Below are 19,871 nucleotides of genomic sequence, written 5' to 3' on the forward strand. Positions count from 1 at the left end.
ACAGATGTGGAAAATTTGGACACTGGAGACAAGAATGTCTTCTCCCTGTTCACAGATAATATAATTAACTATATAGAATATTAGAAATGAACAAACTACCATCTACAACTAATAAACTAGTATATTGGCTTATGGACAGAAGGTCTTCATGCAAAAAATTAGTTTCATTTTCTATAGTGACAACTGTATGCTCAACAGTGAGAGTGGAGGCGCTAGACATGCAGTTTTAGTAAATCCAGGGGTTGGGTGGTCATTAATTGGGACATCTCAGTGTAAATATCTTACGCTGTACTCTGGGGCTGGTTGGATCCCCCAGAGGAGTTTTTATTAATCTTCTGCCTAGCAGGGGTGGGGAACCATTTTTCTGCCAAAGGCCATTTGGCTATTTATAACATCATCCAGGGGCAATGCAATACAGGCGGAAGAACTGTGTTGTAGTGAAGCTTATGCATCTGTCCTGTCATACAGGACACATGATTTTATGGATCTGAGGTCTGGACATTTCCCACCTCTACGAAGGAGACCAAGCACCCAGGTTGCCAGTGCCAGAAGATTGGGGGTTTTAGCATTCAGTATGCATGGTTATGTTCAATCCCTATTTTCTGTTCAAAACTTGTTCTTTGAACTATGTCTGCCCTTTCCTGGGCAAATTTTTTTCTTTTATACTCCCCAGAAAATAAATTGAAAGCCTTCCGAAGTGAGGGAAGAGCTCAAGTCTGTATCACGGCGTGGAGTAGTTTCTGGGGCAGGACTGTTTCTGAGGGTGCTTTTTCCCAGTTATTTTTACTTTGGGCCTCGCCCTCCTTTCCCCAATTCAAGAAGTGTCCGTGGATGCCAGCTTCTGAATCCTTTGAGGATTACTTGGGGAAGATCAAGCTGGTTCTCTGTGTTCCCTGCTGCTAGTTCAGGCTTCAATCCTGCTAAATTGATTACTGCTCATCCATCTGCTTTCCAACTTACAATATTTTTATTGTGATGTTTCTGCTCTTCCCATTCCTGCATATCTTTTGAAGACCCTCTTTTCCATCGTATCTGTCAAGTGCAATATAGATATTTCATGCAGAATTTAAATATAAAGATCACTGCTTGGTTTGAAGGAATGACATACATTTTCTATTAAAAAAAGTTATTTTTATATTACCTTAAAATAATACACCATACTTCAGGGAAGAAAGACGAAGTATCTTATCTGTAGAATTTAGAATTTTAACACATGTTAAACAAGTATTTCATATGGATAATTCCAGATGAGCCAGTTTTATCTGTCTGGGAAAAAAAATGACAGAAAGATATCTGCTTTGCCCAGTATCAGCTTCTTCTTACTTTGCTCTGCTTCTCACGTAAGCTATGTATGTATGTATACTATCTATTTTCATAGTAGCTTTGCAGAAATTTAATGTAATTGTAGTTATGACCCTGCGGAAGGAAAACATTATGTTTTGTGGGCTGTACTGATTAAGTCAACAAGTCTTAATTTAGTACTTACCATGAGACAGGTTCTGTTTCACACAGAAAGAAACAAAAATCAGTTCAAATTCTCGGCCTGCTGGGAATTCCATTTTAGTTGGTGGACTTGTGGTATTGAAGTGAGCCATAAAAGTGCTAATAAAGGTCCTTAAAAACTTCTCAGAAATAGGGCATTGTGTTTTATACCTACTGATGTTTCTTAATGCTTTGTCTACAGTAGTGGAATATACAACAAGTTGGATTCTGATTTAACTAAGTTGTTGAACAAAGTTGTTGATTGATGCTACTTGTTTATGATAACACCCCTTTCTCACAATGACTTGAAATATATTTTCAAGATGCATTCTATATGACACAACAAGTAAGGAGAAGCCAGACAATAAAAGCATAGGGGAAGCACAGATAATAGAATAAAACAAAATACAGCAATAATGTCCAACACAAACCTAGCAAAATCTCTATTTTATATATAGGTCACACATTTTTCTCTTTTGTGCCTTTTCCTCTGAAAGCCTCTTCACTTTCCATTAACAAAATAACATACAAGTGATAAAACTAAACTAAAGTATGTAATTTATTCTATGGATCTTGAAGAAAGAATCTTCACTGGGAATGGAGAAAAAATAATTTATATTTACAAAAAGTGCAATAAAGGACTGGAGCGATAGCATAGTGGATAGCATAGTGTTTGCCTTGCACGTGGCCAACCCGGGTTCTATTCCTCCGTCCCTCTCAGAGAGCCTGGCAAGTTACCGAGAGTATCCCGCCCGCACAGCCGAGCCTGGCAAACTGCTATGGCATATTTGATATGCCAAAAAACAGTAAGAACAAATCTCACAATGGAGATGTTACTGGTGCCCTCTTGAGCAAATCGATGAACAGGGACGACAGTGCTACAGTGCAATAAATCTCTCTAAATTAATTTAAAAATATTTTCTCTATATTAGCACAAAATTGGCCTCCATTGGATCTCAGCACCCAATATGGTTCCCTAAGCCTCACCATCCCTGAGTGCAGAGCAGGAGTAAGACCTGAGCATGCTGATGTAGTCCAAAAACAAAACAACCCCCCCCCAATCCCAGATATCCCTTTTTAGATATTTATCTGAAAATATGTGATTTTTAAAAAATTCACCATAAATTACAATAAATCTAACATTTGCCATTTATAAAATACTTTCACACACATCTCTACAAGGCAATTTTCAGACAGATAGTTTCATCATCTTCATTTTAATAGTGAGAAAAATCATACATATTAAATAACTTACATAAGGTCTTCTTGCCAGAAAATGAGGAAATCAGTATTGAAGTACTGGATTTTCAACTCTAAATGTTGTCTTAACAAGATACCTATCTACTATTTAGCTACATCTAGTTCTCGAAGAAAGTGATAACAGACACAGTGCTGTTGTTGTTTAATTTCCTTCTACTTCGAAATTGAGTTATAACACACAAACTGTAAAATGAATAAAGTGCACTAGTGTTGGCTTAGAGATTGATGAAATACTTGCATATATAAACCTATGTAAGAACTAATCAAGAAACAGAACATTTTCAACAGCTAATACCCAGCTTTAATTTTAGTAAAAACCCTAAATTAGTTTAGGGAAATTTATTTAACTTTTTGCAAATATTAATTATTTTTTTCTCCATCCACAGTGAAGATCCTTTCTTCAGATTCATGGAATAAATTATATGTTTTAGTTTAATTTTATCACTTCTTTATTATTTTGTTTATGTAAACTGAAGAGGTTTTCAGAGGAAAAAAAGAAAAATTTATAGTGAATCTTTTAAAAATGACATATTTTCAGATAAATATATAAAAAGGGGTATCTGGGATTTTTTTTTACAATGGCAACATGATCTTTATTATACAGCACATCTGATGTTCATGTGTCCCAACCAGTAAACAGAGTAATCTATACAACCAACCATTCTAAATGATGAGGTGAATTCATAATCCATAACCGGGTCTCCTAAAATACACACAATGAACACGGACCTGCAGTAACTGTGAAAGAGAGGAAATGTGGATGCACAAGAAGGGAGAGAGTATAAGGGCTTAAGTGTGCACTGAAGTCCTGTTCTCTGGTTATGTTATTGCACTTTTATCTACACAGTGTAGTGCTGTAGGACTGTTGTCCCGTTGTTCATAGATTTGCTTAAGTGGGCACCAGTAACTTCTCCATTGTGAGACTCATTGTTCCTGTTTTTGGCATATTGAATACGCCATGGGTAACTTGCCAGGCTCTGCCATGCGGGTGGGATACTCTCAGTAGCAAGCTATCCTACACATAAAAAGAGAAAATAGAAAAATGTGTGAATTATATATGGGGTAGGTAGAGACTTTGTTAGGTGCCTGTTGGCACAAAGTATTATTGCTATACTTTGTTTTATTCTATTATCTGTGCTTCCTCCCTGCTTCTGTTCTATGGCTAGTCCTTACTTGTTGTATTATTTAGTTATTTTTTTGTTATGGAAAGCCAGTTATATTTTTTGATATTATATATATTTTAAATTTAGGCATCATAATTTACAAAGTTATTCATAGTTGAGTTTCAGGCATATGCTATTCAAACACAAATCCTATCATCAGTATCAACTTCCCTTAACCATGTTCCCACTTTCTCTCCCAACCTCAGCCTGCCTTTTGCATAGACACATTTTAAAGTTTGGCTGTTGTAGTTTGGACTCATGGGAAAGACAGGTTTATTTATTTATTTATTTATTTATTTATTTATTTATTTATTTATTTATTTATTTATTTTGCTTTTCGGGTCACACCCGGTGATGCTCCAGAGGTTACCCCTGGATCTGCACTCAGGAATTACTCCTGGAGGTGCCCGGAGGATCATATGGGATGCTGGGAATTGAACCCGGGTCGGCCACGTGCAAGGCAAATGCCCTACCTGCTGTGCTATCACTCCAGCCCCAGAAAGATAGGTTTAATTAATTCACAATTACTTCTATTTATTGGTGATTGGTACCTACATGATTAAAAAAATATGAAAGATTGTAGCAGAATATGTTAAATATAATGAATCTTTAGGCTTAAGATTGATAAAAGGGTAATTTAAAAAATCAGCATTAGGAAGAAAGAATGTGTGCCTTAAAATATATTCAATAAAGTTATTCTAATGTAAGCTATGGAAAATAAAAATGGAAAATATTTCTTAATATTTTTTAGTCTTTTATAGTATAAATCACTTGCTTATCTTTCTTAATGCTGCTGTATTGGGGGTCTTTCAGTATCAGGTAAATGAAGCCCATTGTTGTTACTGTTGTTGGCATATTGAATACGCTGCGGGTAGCTTGCCAAGCTCTGCCGTGCGTAGCTTTCCGGGCTCTCTGAGAGGGATGGAGGCTTTTAGGGCAGCCTCCAATCATCCTTATGGTATAAATAGAAAAAATAAATACATATTTTGGGTTTTGGTAGTTTATGTGGCAGTAAATAGGGGCTACTCCTGACTCTGTGCTCACACCAAGTTACTTCCAGCATGTATAATTTTAGAATTCAGTCTATTCCCTTATAGTTATGTCTCATAAGAAATTTAGTTTTTATGTGCTACAGCAAAAGTAAAGGACAAAATAGTTAAACTTAAAGGTAATTTATTAAAGTTATTTAAAGATTATTATTTCCCATTTTTTACCTCCTTTTGATTAAAGGCATCACAACAATGTCAAAAATTTTTTACTGTAAAAATGAGTTAAAGAATGTTGGTGAATTTAAGATTTTCCTGCTTGAAAGAAAAAGATCCTTGAGTCTTTTGAGGAATGTTAACAGGTTATCAAAAATCTCTTTCATGGGAAGAAATACAACCAAAAGAAAATCATTAAATGTCTTTTAAACTTTAACAGAAAAAGAGTTAAAATTATGCATTTCAACATTGGCAGTCTTTCAGTTCTTAATGAGAAATGAAAACGAAGCCAAAATTGAAGAAAAAATTGTTAAGTATATTTAAAGTTTGAGTAATTTATTTTGTGGACACTTTATAGAACATTCTGATTTAGTATTTTTGGATGTGGATGATGAATTAAACTTTCTTTTGAAAACAACATAGTTAATATGAAAGTTCAAAGTTTCTTGTATTGTTTTTATTAACAGCATTTATATTTCTCTTTTCCCTCCATATTTGTCTTTCTTTTCTAGGTTATTTCAGTATCTGTCCTAATAATTTTTCTTTTCTTTTTCTTCCTTTCTTTTTTTTTCTTTTTCCCACTTTTTGGAAACCCTGATGATGCTCAGGGGTTACTCCTGGCTCTCACTCAGGAATTACTCCTGGCAGTGCTTGGGAAACCATATGTCGGGTATTGAACGCAGGTCAGCCATGTGAAGTCAAATGCCCTACCCACTGTAATGTCATCTGACCCTATGCTGGTGACTTTTTCATAGGTTGACTTTTTTTTTGGTCACCTTTTTCATTCTCCAGAAACCTTTCTGTTCCTGGTGAAGATTCCTCTGAAAGTCTATTTTTGGATTTTGACTTCTGTGCTTCTCTCTCCTGGTAACTGAGTAGAACTGTTCTCTCTCACTGCAAAACCTCACTCCCTTCTTTTCAACTCTTCTCTTATCTACCTTAGTCTTTCTCATTCCGTCGTGCACTGTCCCCCCGTTGTTCATTGATTTGCTCAAGTGGGTACCAGTAATGTCTCTATTGTGACTCGTTATTACTGTTTTTGACATATCAAATATGCCACGGGTAGCTTGCCAGGCTCTGCGGTGTGGGCGGGATACTCTCAGTAGCTTGCCGGGCTCTCCAAGTGAGACGGAAGAATCGAACCCGGGTCAGCTGCGTGCAAGGCAAATGCCCTACCCGCTGTGCTATAAATCAATAACATTAAATATATAAACTGAGAAATATTGCCATCCTTTTATTTTCTGGCTATCATGCTTGTTTTGCTAATTCCAGTATTTTGTGAATCAAAATATCAGTTCCTTTTGATATCACTTAGGAAAATTAAATTTTCCTGGAGAAGGTCACCAATAACAATTATTGGTTGAGGAAAATGTCAAGTTCACTTTTACTGTCTGCAGAGCCTCAATGTTCTCATTGGACTACTTCACAGTGATCTCATGTATGGTTATTTTCTTGCAGGGTTAGTTATTGGATTTCAGCTCCTGTTTCTGATGCAGGGTACTCTGATAATTTTAATTAAAGAAGGAGGTTCATCAATTGGTTTCCTCTTCATCTCAAAACCTTTTCACTGATTTTCCTAGTGTTTCTCCTCTTCATTGTTCCCTTTTCTTACTTTTTTACCTTTGATATCATATATTTGTTTTGGCCCTGGCAAGTGCCATTCATTGTTTTTTCACCATCAATTTTTTTCAGTCACTTATTTCAGACTCTTTCCTGAAATCCAACTTTTCTCAGTTGGAATGATTTCCTCTCAGGGGATATTTGATAGCATTTTTTTCTTGTTCTCACTTTTTGGGTGAGAAAGGGAATTATTCACTTCTATTGATTACAAACCATGAATGCTGCCCAACATCATAAAATTCATGATAGACTCTCATAGGATATAATTATATATCCCCCAAAGTTATTAGTGCAATTGTTGAAGATACCTACTCTCAGCCTACTTCAGGTCCAAATTTTATTTACTTCAGGAAATTTAATTATTATTTTTTATGACAATGTGTGTCATTTTGGATTTTTCTTCTTCTGTCTCCCATTATTTTACTAGTAAGCTTGTAGAATGGAATTCAAAACTTGCTGGGTTTAACTCTTATAATTTTCACTCATATCTCTGAAAACCACATAATAATGATATAAATACTCATCAGAATCTAAGGTATTTAATTCAGCATAAAAATTGATGTCTATTACCCACCAAGAACGAGATATTTTTTTTTTAAACTTTTCACACAATTTTATTTTCTCCCTTCAACCATAATAATATGGTAACCAAATTTTGTCCTGACTGGAGGGTCTGTAAACACGGGCTTATCCAGCCCACTCACAGGCAAGGCAAATGCTGCTTCTTGAAATGGTCCCACCATGGACCCTCTGGTCATCCAACCCAAGTCTCCCCCTTGCCTGGCTTTATCTTCACTATATTGTGTGGCCACTTCGTTGAATCGCATTCCGGACTTTAACTTTTCCATGGCTTCCATGATAAAAATATGGAACGCTTAAGAGATTCAGTCCCCTGCCCTGTTCTCTGCCCCAAACTAGATGTTAGGTTACTTGTTTAAGAAGTTTATCATTATTATTACTATACTTCAAAATCTCAAAATTGGAATGTAGTAATATTGGAGTGTAGCATTGATCCTGCTGCTGTTGCTACTATTACTACTACTATTACTATTACTACTACTACTAATCAGTATAATTTATTAAAAAAAGATTTTGAGGGTATTCAAATCCAGTGGGCATTTCTGTCCATTTTACAAGGTAAGTGGTTTGAATTTTTCACCAAGAGGAGAAAGAGGAATATCTTTATACAAAGTAGCCTGAACACCACCAAAATCTATTAAATTAATCCCCTTCTCCCCTCAAAATATTGATAGTCAAAATAACAGATTCTAATTTACTAGTCAGTGTTACCAATAAGAGAAAGTTTTGGGGCAAGAACTTGACTAGGTTAATGGAAGGATTTTGAGCTTGAAGTTTTTAAACAAGTAGAATTAAAACTTAAAGTGCTACATGCCATTTGTATCGGTAGACTTTTGACTATTTTCATGCATGGCACATTGGTTTCATTCATAATGTCCTCTTTTAAGAAATCTACACATGAGAGATGAGGAGATAGTACAGGGGTTTAAGGCGGTTGCTTTGTATGAAGCAGACCCAGTTCTGATCCTCCCAACCTTGCACAAAATGTATACCCAAAGCACTGCTAGAAGGAGCTCCATGCCTCCCAACCCCCAGCACAGAGCCAGAAGTGGTCACTGAGCACCACAGAGTGTGGTCCAAAAACAAAATAAGACAAAACAAAAGTGAGCACATAACTCTTCTTCATCATTTCAAGGAACATATTGAGAAACAGAGAAGATCTATAATGAAGGAAAACATCTATTATGTGTGCCTATAGGCCATATATCATAACCACCCAAAGAAAGAAAAAAAAGATAAAATTTATAGAGTGAAACTTCACTCTTTTCAAAATTATGTTTTAAGTTTTAAAATCAATAATATAAAGAGAAAATTACTAAAGAAATTAAACAGAAATATTGGTTGACAATAATTGGAAGTCTGTGATTGGAAGCACAATGGTGCAATAGTTCTATCCAACTCTTAGAAGAACTTACACAATTTATCTTTTGGTTGCATGTAGAGGTTTTCTTGCCTGCACTGTTGCTTTTGGGAACAAGTGTGTTGAATTTTTGATGTCTGAATTGTGTGTTGATGTTTGAATTTTTTCCTACCTGGCGGAAAACCAACTTTGGGGCAGGGAAATATTCCGGGCCCACACCTGGTGATGCTCAAGGAAACATATGGTGCCTGAATCCAAAGGGATCAGCTAAGCCCTGTATCATTTTTTGCACCCTAGTTTTAACATTTTTCATGAACTAAATTTTATAGTGTTTCAAATTTTTAAAATATACTATTCTCATTGGAAATCTAGGATCTGAGTCTCTCTCTCTCTCCTCCTCCCCTGCCTCTTTATGACTCCAGAAGAAAACATAATTTGTGAGCACAGCTAAGGCATTTCTGGTTTATTCCTGTTGTCTGTATTTGTACGCAATGTCAACTTGGTATTTTTAAGTCAGACTCTGACAAGAAACAAATAGCACTCTCATAAGATTTACTTGAAAAGTCCAGTGAAGGAATTATTTATAGACTTGCAGGCAGGTGAAGGGAAACAGAGAACAGAAAGAGATGTAATGTTTCAGTATACTAGCAGGAGCTGAAACTCATGTTGTCACTCGAAAAAAGAGGCAAACGCTTCTACCTGAGAGGAATTGCAATCCTAGGTAGAAAGCGTTGTGCTCTAGAACGATAGTTTTCAACCTTTTACACCTCCGGACAGAACCTCATTTCGCAGTGGCTGACCTACTAGCAATTATCAACCTCTTTTCTCCACTCCTGCATCAGCCTAACTCCTGTTTAGTTCTGTTCATCTGAAGCAGTGGGGGAGATGAAAGGACAGAAGAAAGAAAGAAGCAACAGTGAACTTCTCTGTCTCTGTTGGACCTGAAGTTCCTATTGGGTAGGCCTGACCATGTTCCAGCAACCTTATGCTAAGTCTGACCTCTGGGCTCTGCTATAAAACCTTCCAATTTGCGGGTGGGAATGCGTTTTCACTGTGGCTAATCTCTGGCCCTGTCTTACAATTTTGCTCTTAATTCTTTCCACTTGTCAAAAGTAAACGTTGTTTATGTTTTCCTGTTTCATCCTGATAGATATTTTATATTTTAATTTTTACTTTATCATATCCAAGCAAGCTTGGAATCAACATAGGAGTCCAAAAACAGATGAATGGATTATGAAGATATGGTGTATATATGCACAATAGAATACTATACAGCTGCAAAGAATGATAATACCATTCAAGTTGCTGCAACGTGGTTGAAACTGGAAAACATCATATTGAGTGAAATAAGTCAGAGAAGAAAGACTTTTCTGTGGTATATAAATACTGGATGAGGAAATATAGTAAGAGGGGGATGCCTAGATCACCTGTGGCCCCAGTGTTTAGGGTGCAGAAGGACAGAGAAGGATATAAATCAAGGTGGGGGAGAAGAAAACAGCAAGTAATGAGTGAACAGGCAATGGGATTTCAGTAATATGGGTGATATGGGTGAGTGGTATAGCCATGTAGGCAAAACAGAGACTCAATAAAATCGGAAACATGAGAGCTAAGCCATAGCCACTGAAACTTTGTAATGTGCCTATCAAGTTGACAGACAGAATGGGGTGAGAAGGGAATATGGGAACACTAGTGGAGGGGAGTTGACACTGGTGGTCAGACTGATATTGAAATATTATATGTCTAAAACCACCTATCGATAGTTTTGTAAATCACAGTTCTTTAATTAAAAGAATTTTACATAATATTTTTTAATTGAGGGGAGGAGGAAGGAGGAGGACTCAGGAGGAAAATAGCAGTGTGGAAGGCCTTCAAGAGCATCGAAGAAGTGGTTGAGAGGACGAAGAACCTCTGGCTCCGGGCACAGCTTTTCGACTCCACCATTTTTCTTGCACTAACATCTGCCTCAGAGACCTGGGCCCTACACAAACAGGATGAGAATGCTATTCAGGTCTCCCAAAGAGGAATCAAAAGAGCTATGCTTGGAGTATCACGTTTCAGTCAAGTGAGAGAAAGAATCTGGAGTTCCGACCTCCATCGACGAGACGATCAAGAATCAGGGACACTGACTCATTTGCCAAGGCATCGAAAATCCACCCAGGCCGCCCCCCTCCCATTTTCCAGTAGCTTGGAAGCCACACCCACAAACTGCCCGCGGTGCTGTGTAACCCCATCAATGGCCGAGATCCAGAGACTATAAAACAATGCTTCTGGACCTCTTATAGCCTAGTTCTCCCTCTTGGAGAACCTGGCAAGCTACCGAAAGCATCCTGCCTGCATGGCAGAGCCTGGCAAGCTCTCCGTGGTGTATTTGATATGCCAAATACAGTAACAATGATGGGTCTCATTCCCCTTACTCTAAAAGAGCCTCCAATGCGGCACTGCTGGGAAGAACGAGTAAAGAGAGGCTGCTAATATCTCAGGGCTAGGACAAATGGAGATGTTACTGTTGCTCACTCGAGCAAATCGATGATCAACAGGATGACAGTGATACAGTGATACTTTAACATATCATTTTCCTTAGATTATCTAAAACTATTTTATTTGGCTACTGTGATTACAGAAAAAAAGTTTAAATTACCAGTATATTTCTTACTGCTCTTAATGTTAATCATTTACTGATGTTTTGTGTTTTTAATATATAAAAGAATATTTGGGAATAATACACTCAATACTTTTTTAGATGAGTACTGTGTATGGCCTTAAGTTCCACATCTAATGGTAGTGGTGCTATCAGTATTTTTGATTATAATCTTAATTATATTGTGTTATAATGTTTTTAATAATGTTTGTCATATATTTAGAAATATACCGGTATTTTTACATTTTTGTTTCTCTATTTCTATTTCTCTAGGAATTCTATTATTTTCCAGGAATGGGAGTGGTGTGGGGTGGGTGATGTGTGATTCCCATGTGGTGCTAAAGGGACTCAGGGATCCCTTTCACTGGTGAAAATGGTTGTTCTCACGATTTATTGTGGTTCCCTTTAACGTCAATATTACTGTAACAGGGGATTACTTCACACAGGGAATTTTGAACTTTTTACACTTGCAATCCCTTTTCACCCAAGCAATGCAGTAGAGTCAAACACTGACAGAAACACCTTGGATTCCTTCCGCAATTGATTTTGAATTAATTTCTGGTCGTTGCATGTTCAGAAACCTTTTACTGTTGCCAAATTTTTCACAACCCCCACATTCAGTTTAAGAACTCCATATGGAATATAGACATACCGTTTAAGAAGCTAGGACGTAGAGTACCGACTGAGCTGCCAGGATCTCCTGGTTTGGTTCAAGGGAGAGACATCCGGGGAAAACACAATCCCCCATATTGAGTGTTGAATCTGTGCCAATGATCATAATGAAATACCAAAGATTGTCTGGTTGAAGCAATATAAATGAATTTTCTTACTGTTCTGTACAGTGCAAGATCAAGGTATCAATTGATTTGAAGTCTGGTTTAAGTTCTCTTTGCCCTTCCAGGAAAGCCTTTCTGGCATTTGACTAATATCATATAAAATACAGTGTAAGTTCTCAGGAGATGGGAAATTGAGTATTCTCCAGTGTCGCTCATTGGAATGGCGCTAATTCTACACAATCAGTGTTCCAGTCCTACAATCTAGTTTAACCTAGGCTGCTTCCATAAAGGCCCTATTCTCCCACACGGTAACTTTATACTTAAAGGTTTTAATACGAATTTGGGGAGTGGGAAAATTCAGTCCATAGCCTAGTTTTTTCTTTGGGTTTCCATTGGGTTTTTCCTTTACAACTCATTTCAAGGATTGAAAATAAAATGCACAATTGCCTTACAAGCCACATCTCTCCATGATGCTGAACATCTATGTAGGCCCCATCCTGCAATGCTCCAATAGCACTGTCGTCCTGTTGTTCATCGATTTGCTCAAGTGGGCACCAGTAACATCTCCACACTATGAGACTTGTTGCTATTGTTTTTAGAATATCGAATATACCACGGGTTGCTTGCCAGGCTCTGCCGTGTGGGCGGAATACTCTCGGTAGCTTGCTGGGCTCTCTGAGAGGGACCAAGGAATCAAACCCAGGTCAACCACATGCAAGGCAAACACCCTTCCCGCTATGCTATAGCTTCAGCCCTATAATTCCCTTATAATTTCAATATAGCTATAAAAGTGCTCAGAGAATTTTCCTGTGGAAACTCCAAAAAGCAAAACTGAGCAGGAGAATATTTTTTATTTTTCTTGTTACCTTAGGTGCAGTTGGCAAAGAGATGAAGACTTCATTCCACCCATTCTTTTAAGCAAGAAGATATGCTCTATTTCATGAGGCAAAGCATCAATAGGTCACAATCTAGTTTTTTTTTCCCATCCACTGCCATCAGTCTCTAGTTAGAAACTCCTTCCAGATGCTGCCTTAAATCCATTGTATTAATTTTCAACATTGTTGTAAGCCTTTTTAACTTCAAAAGTCATTTTAGCTGGAAGACAGAGAGGCTAGCTCAACAGTCTTTTGAATGGGAATGGCCAATTTTACCAGTCTCCACGTAACGTAAATTTATATTTTTGGCCACCTAAAAAACAAACCTAGAACACTCAGAATATTGGATGTTGAAATTGGAATTTTTATGAGTCCTTAAATAAGACCCATATTTTCAACCATGACTGTTTTTCTTCTTTGTTATGACATATCATCAATACTGCGTAAAATCCTAGGGATCAAATAAATGAAGAGAAGAGAGTCAAAACCAAAGCCATATATAATTTGAAACGGAGTTGAACATGTTTAACAATTTTAATATTTTTGCTTTTCATATTTATCCCAAGAGCTCCACAGGAGGTTTCTGTTCTCCCTGAGCTCGCCTTAGGACACCTGACTTACTGTTTGACAGGTATACCGCCCCAGTCAAACTCCCCACCTGGCACTGTCCCCAGAACGGGTCGCTACTGGGCACTTGGCGCCAGAAGCGAGAGCCCGTTGGGGCTCACCTCCCCCCACCCCCCCACCCCACCGGGTCAGTGACAGCACGAAAAAAAAACTATCCCTCCAGTCCACTGGACTGAATCTATAGCACAGCAGGTAGGGCGTTTTCTTTGCATGCGGCTGACCCGGGTTCGATCCTTCTGTCTCTTTCCAAGAGCCCAGCAAGCTACCAAGAGTATCCCGCCCGCATGGCAGAGCCTGGAAAGCTACCCATGGCATATTCAATATGCCAAAAACAGTAACAAGTCTCACAATGAAGATGTTACTAGTGGCCGCTTGAACAATGAGACTATAGTGCTACAACCCAAGAGCACATTTAGTTAAATATTTTGCTCAGGTAAACTTAGATTTTATTAAAATCATTCGTTATTAATTTGTAACATGTTTTATACAATGATAATCCAATGCCAGATTAATATTTTTGCAGTTTTTAAATGATGATGATAAGCACTTTATAGAAACACATTGTCTCATTTTAATTTTGGAGATTGAGACATCATTCTAAACTGAAAAGCATTTATCTTACTACTTGCCAAACTTTGTCTTCATAAAATTTTTATAAAGTCAAGAATTTGCCTTGTTAAAGTCATCTATAACATAGTCTTAAATATACAGATATAAGAATCAGAAACTTCTACCTAATCTTGACTCAATAATTAACATGTCCTAAGTCTTAGATATAAAATACCTAAAGTGTAAATTACCATAACAACTGCTTTCTAGGGTTTACATAACTTTATAAGTCATATAGCATGGTACTTGCCATAAATGATCATTATTTAAAAGTCAGTTATTAAGTTATTGTCCTTGTGAATTATAACAAAGGCTAAGTGAAGTTTTCTTCTCATTAAGTTTTCTAAAACAGTATTTTCCAAACCAAATGATAGTACAAACTAATTAGCCGTCTACAGACTGAATCCCATAAGTGAGAAAATAACTAAGCTTTGCTAGTTTTGCTGAGGAGAGTCTTAGAAAGATCACAAAATATGCTTACTCTTTACAATTTTAGAGAATGATGACCAAGTCACGTTATGATAGTGTATTTTGTTCTGTGCTGGGAGTGGAAGTCTATGCAGATTCTGGGAACATGGCAATCAACCAGTAGCCTCAGGTTTGTGTTTTCCATTCTGAACCAATTAAAACCACAAAATAGATATATACTTTTGAAAGTCAGAATTTTGTCCATTCAGGAATTTGAAAGATCTAGCTTCTATTCCAAACCTCTCATTTCTATCTAGGATGAAAAAAAAATGGAGCAGTCGGTAGTACTGCTCTCCAAATATTATAAATGCATATAGTAAATCTTGTACACTGATTTACATTCTGATGGACTTTCCCTCCTCTTTCCTCACCTCCTCTTCCCCCACCTGAGTGTTTTGATCAAATAAGTAGTGAGCAATGTCTGAAGTTAGACAAACATTACACTTTGAGCTGTGGAAAAAGGATGGCTAAGTCCACTAATAGAAATATCTGCCTTCTACTGCTCTCACTCAGCACGTAAGTGTTGCTTCAAGCATGCATACACCACCTGTGTTTAACTGCAGCTAAACCTTTTCATTAGAAGTTAGTTTAATGATCCAGTGTGGGGCCAGAGACAGAAGAGTGGGTAAGGAGTTTGTCTTGCATGCAGATACCTGGGTATGCTCCACATACAGTTACCTGAGTCCAGCCTGAGGTGACACCTGAGCATAGAGCCTGAGCACAGCTGGAAGTGGCCCCAAACTACCCCTCCGTTGCTATTTATTTATGCCTATGGGAATATTGCCCCTCTTCAAGAGTATCTATTGAATTATTCTTACCAAACCATATAAATCATTATTCTGGTTAGCTATTGCTATTTTCTTAGAGACCTACCGCAACAGGCATTTCAGTTTTTCATAATTTTCTTGTCAAGAATTTAGGAAAGTTGAAGTCAGAGAGATAGTGCAGTGGACAGAGAGCTTGCCTTGTATGTGCAGACCCATGTTCAATCCCTGCCATTCCATATGGTCTCCTCGACCTTGCCAGGAGTGATCCCTGTACACAGAGCCATGAGTATGTACTGAGTACACCTGGTTGTGTCCCCCAAAACAAAACAAAACAAAAAAGAATTTAGACAAGATTTGGTGGGATAATACTTGACTATAGTCACTTGGTACTATTCAGTTAGTAGCTTGGTAGTAGTAATCGAGGTCCAAGGCATGCCTGATGTTTTGAAAGAATGTCTATAAAGTCCCTTCACATGGTTTCCATAGCATGGTAGATTGATTATTTTTTGTTTGTTTGTTTTTAAACACAGTTGATGACTTTCCTAGAATGAACATGCCAGGGTAGTGGAAGGATCCTTGACCTGACCTCTGAAATCATGTGGGATCATTTCTGTTTCATCCTATTATGAGTCACATACACAACCCAGATCCAAGGAGAGGAAAGATAAATATGCAAGATTATGACTATGAAGGACCTGCATTATTGGGCAGCTATCATTAGAGATTTTCTTTTTGAGATAAGTCTAGGGTAAAAAAAAATTCTTTCAATCTAAATGTAATCCCTGTGATGTTTTTGTAGCCCTTTTAAATTGGCACCTTGGAAACCACCTGGTAGGCCTACCCCTTAATCAGTATCTGTTGATGCAAATATATTGAATTAATTTTTTAGCAGGCTATGTCTACAGTTTTTTTCTGTGGAAATTTGATCAACCAAGTTTACTTCAAGACACTGATTACCACGTGAAAATTGATAGGTTCAGATTAGATATTAGATTAGATATTAGATATACTCTCTTCTATGACAATCTGTAACTCTTGGGTAGTCCCAATTCATACATAAATAGCTGAGTTCGAGGCTGTGCTTAGAATACAATATGCTTCCAGTTGAATGTGTCACTGTAATTCAATCATAAGTAATTGCACTAGATTTGCTGAGTATATTGTTGGAGGATATTAATTATTGAACAAGTCTTCTTCCAGGTCTTCCTTTTTTTTTGGTCTTACTTCTCTGCCACTCAATACATTGTAAATATAGAGATTTTTTAAAAATATAATAGAGGATGACACCTGATTGAAGTCACTCAGTAGCTGCTGTTTTTAATCACTAAAAGAAAAATTTTACTGGTTCTGTGGCACTTCACTCATGCGTAAGGTTCAGCCCAAGTGTCTGGAAAAGTGGCCTGGAGTGTGGCAGCAGTTGGGTAATGGAGTCAGTCGACGAGGAATTTATCTGGTGCCGGCAGGGTGGGTCTTATGGCTGTGACCCCTGGATCACTGGAGATTGGTGGAAGCAGGCAGAGGATTTCTGTTTCCGGGTCCCGTTGAGCCTAGAGTCCAAGGTCACAAAGATCCGTATGACCTGGTTCTGTGGGACTTCACTCAAGCATGAGGCTCAGCCCGAGCGTCTGGAAAATCAGCCTGGAGCGTGGTGGCAGTTGGGGAATTTTTGAGAAATCGAAAGAGCTATGCTTGGTGTATCAAGTTCACTCAAGTAAGAGAAGAAATCCGGAGTTCCGACTTCCGTCGACGATCAAGAATCAGGAACGCTGTCTTGTTTGTCAAGGCATCCACAATCAGATGGGCTGGGCACGTAATGTGATTTAGAGAGGACCACAGGACTAGAGCTGTTACCAACTGGATTCCACGGGATGTCAAAAGACCACATGGCCATCCACCTACGAGATGGTCAGACTTTTTCATCAAGACCATGAATGGCTTGAGGCTCTTGTGTTCCTGGATCGAGCAGACTTCATTGGGCTACACTAGCATGCAGTAGGGATGAATGGAGACGTTACTGGCACCCGCTCGAACAAATCGACGAACAACAGGATGACAAGTGATGCAAGTGAAAAGAAAAATTTTATAGTATAAAATTTAAAACTCTTATGAGAGGCCCAGTGTGATTTGTAGTTGCCCCTTTCTCTAATTTTACACACTTTTTCATTCATCTCTCATTATGCAAATGTTTAGAGCCTGTATACGCTAGCTACTTTCTCATGCTTGGACACAGCAATGAATGAAGAAGAGGGAAAAGTCAATTATTATAGGGATGCTCTCGATTCTTCAATTTACATTGATCTCCTTGCTGTTTCTAGAACATTTCAAGCATTCTATCTCTAGACTTTTTATGTTGCTATTCTATTTTGGGATGCTCTATCTCAAGATATCCTCATGGGCTCCCCTCTTACCTTATCCAGTTCTTCATGTTCAGACAGTACTTCTATACAATGTATTTCCTTACTACTCTGGAAACTAGCAGGGGTTCACATACTAAAGTCTCTTCTTCCTGTTCTAAATATTTATCCCATATGATAAATTACATACTTAATTGCTTCCCTGTTTACATAGCTCTTTCCTCTAGAATAGATCATCTATGAAGGTCAGGCTTATCCATTTTAACTATCGATATTGCCCTATCTAAATAATAGGTGCCTATTGAAAGAATGTTTGGATTTAGCCATACTCTTAAGCCAAACAGCACCTTGCTGAATTTAAGTATCCTACTTATATGCAATTTTAATTTATCTATGTCATTTAATTACAGAATAGGTTTCATTTGATGATTTGAGTCCCCTCTTTCAAATTTAATACTCTATAAACTATGCTATGTTACTTACAGAAACAAAAAGAGAGAGGAAATATAAGTCAAATTCTGTAGTTCTAAAGAACAATTAAAGGTATCCTTTGAATTTTCCATTAAGGGGAAATATATAGAAGTAAATCTGAGTCATTATCTTTGATTTTCATATTTTCAAATTTATGCATTATGCTTCCAATTTATTCTGTTAGGCAATGAAGCAGCAAATGTTGGCTTACTTTAATTAAAAAGCTACACAAATTAAACCAATATGATTTAGTTACATCAAATGGACCATCACACATCATATTGTAAATACAACTATAGAAATAAAATGGGGAGCTGAACAAAAAGTTTTAAATGTCACTGGTGATTCTCAAAATTATCAATGTAGGCATAAAGGATCACTTATTCATCATCTAGAGAATTTTTACGTTGCTTTGGTGTTGCTACTTTTGTAGAAAGATTAATTTCACATTTTTGTCCCTCAACTTTCAAGTACATTGAATTCTGAGTTATTTAACCAACCTTCACACACAAAAAATAAAGAAATAATCGATATTGAGTTTTCTCAGTAGATCTGAAGCAATCTAAAATAGACTGTGGTAAGGGATATAACTCAAATGTGTCCAGGGTTTGATCCCTGGTACTGCAAAAAAGAAAAATATAACCATTAACATGAAATAAATATCAATATGATAATTTCATAAAGGTTTCCACAAATCAGGGCTAAAGGCCAAACCCTGTTAAGAACCTACTTTTGATTAGCCTAAGAGATTAGGATGGCTCTGTTTCTAAGTGGCTGAAAAATCTAAATGAAGACTATTTGCTGGCATGTACACTTCCACAACATTCAGGTATTGATGGTTTCATTGGAACACAGCCACCACCGCTTGCATGCATGCTTCTGTTTTAGCACTCATGCAGAGTATATTTAGTAGAGATCATATGAGCCCTAGAGCAAAAAAAGTAAACAACCTAGATCATTTCAGAGAAGAGTTTATTGACCTTACTACATTGATTCACCCTATTTTGCAGTAGATCATGCATGTTAGAATTAACTGAAGCATAGCCATTACCCTGTGGGCATTCTGGTTTAGTGGTTCTATTGAGCAGTTTTAGGACTCCAGCCACTGATTAGGCATCTTGGACTCCATCCAAAGAGCACATGGTTCAAGTGGGAAAGCATTCACTATTCCTAGAGGAGCTGCGACTTGCCCCTTTGGTAAGTCAACTGCCATATTGTTATTCCTCATATCCCACTTGTTCTATATAATAAACCTAAAAAATCATTTTTAGGAGGCAGACTCAGTAATTCAGCAAGCACTTCTCTGTTATTTTTGTTTATATCCTTAGAGTATTTTGGTTGCAATATTTATTAAAATTATAATTTAGACATAATTTAAAGAGATAAAAATCTATAAAGTGATACTGCAGATTAAACTATTTGCCATGTCATCATCATCATCATCACCATCATCATCATCATCATCATCATCATCATCATCATCCCATTGATTGTTGAATTTCTCGAGGGGTCTCAGCAATGTCTCCATTCGTCCTAGCCCTGAGATTTTTAGAAGTCGCTCTTTACTCCTCCTTCCCAACAATGCCACATTGGAGGCTTTCTCAGGGTCAGGGGAATGAG

The sequence above is a fragment of the Sorex araneus genome, chromosome 4 (assembly GCF_027595985.1).
Source record: "Sorex araneus isolate mSorAra2 chromosome 4, mSorAra2.pri, whole genome shotgun sequence".
Classification (NCBI taxonomy): Eukaryota; Metazoa; Chordata; class Mammalia; order Eulipotyphla; family Soricidae; genus Sorex; species Sorex araneus.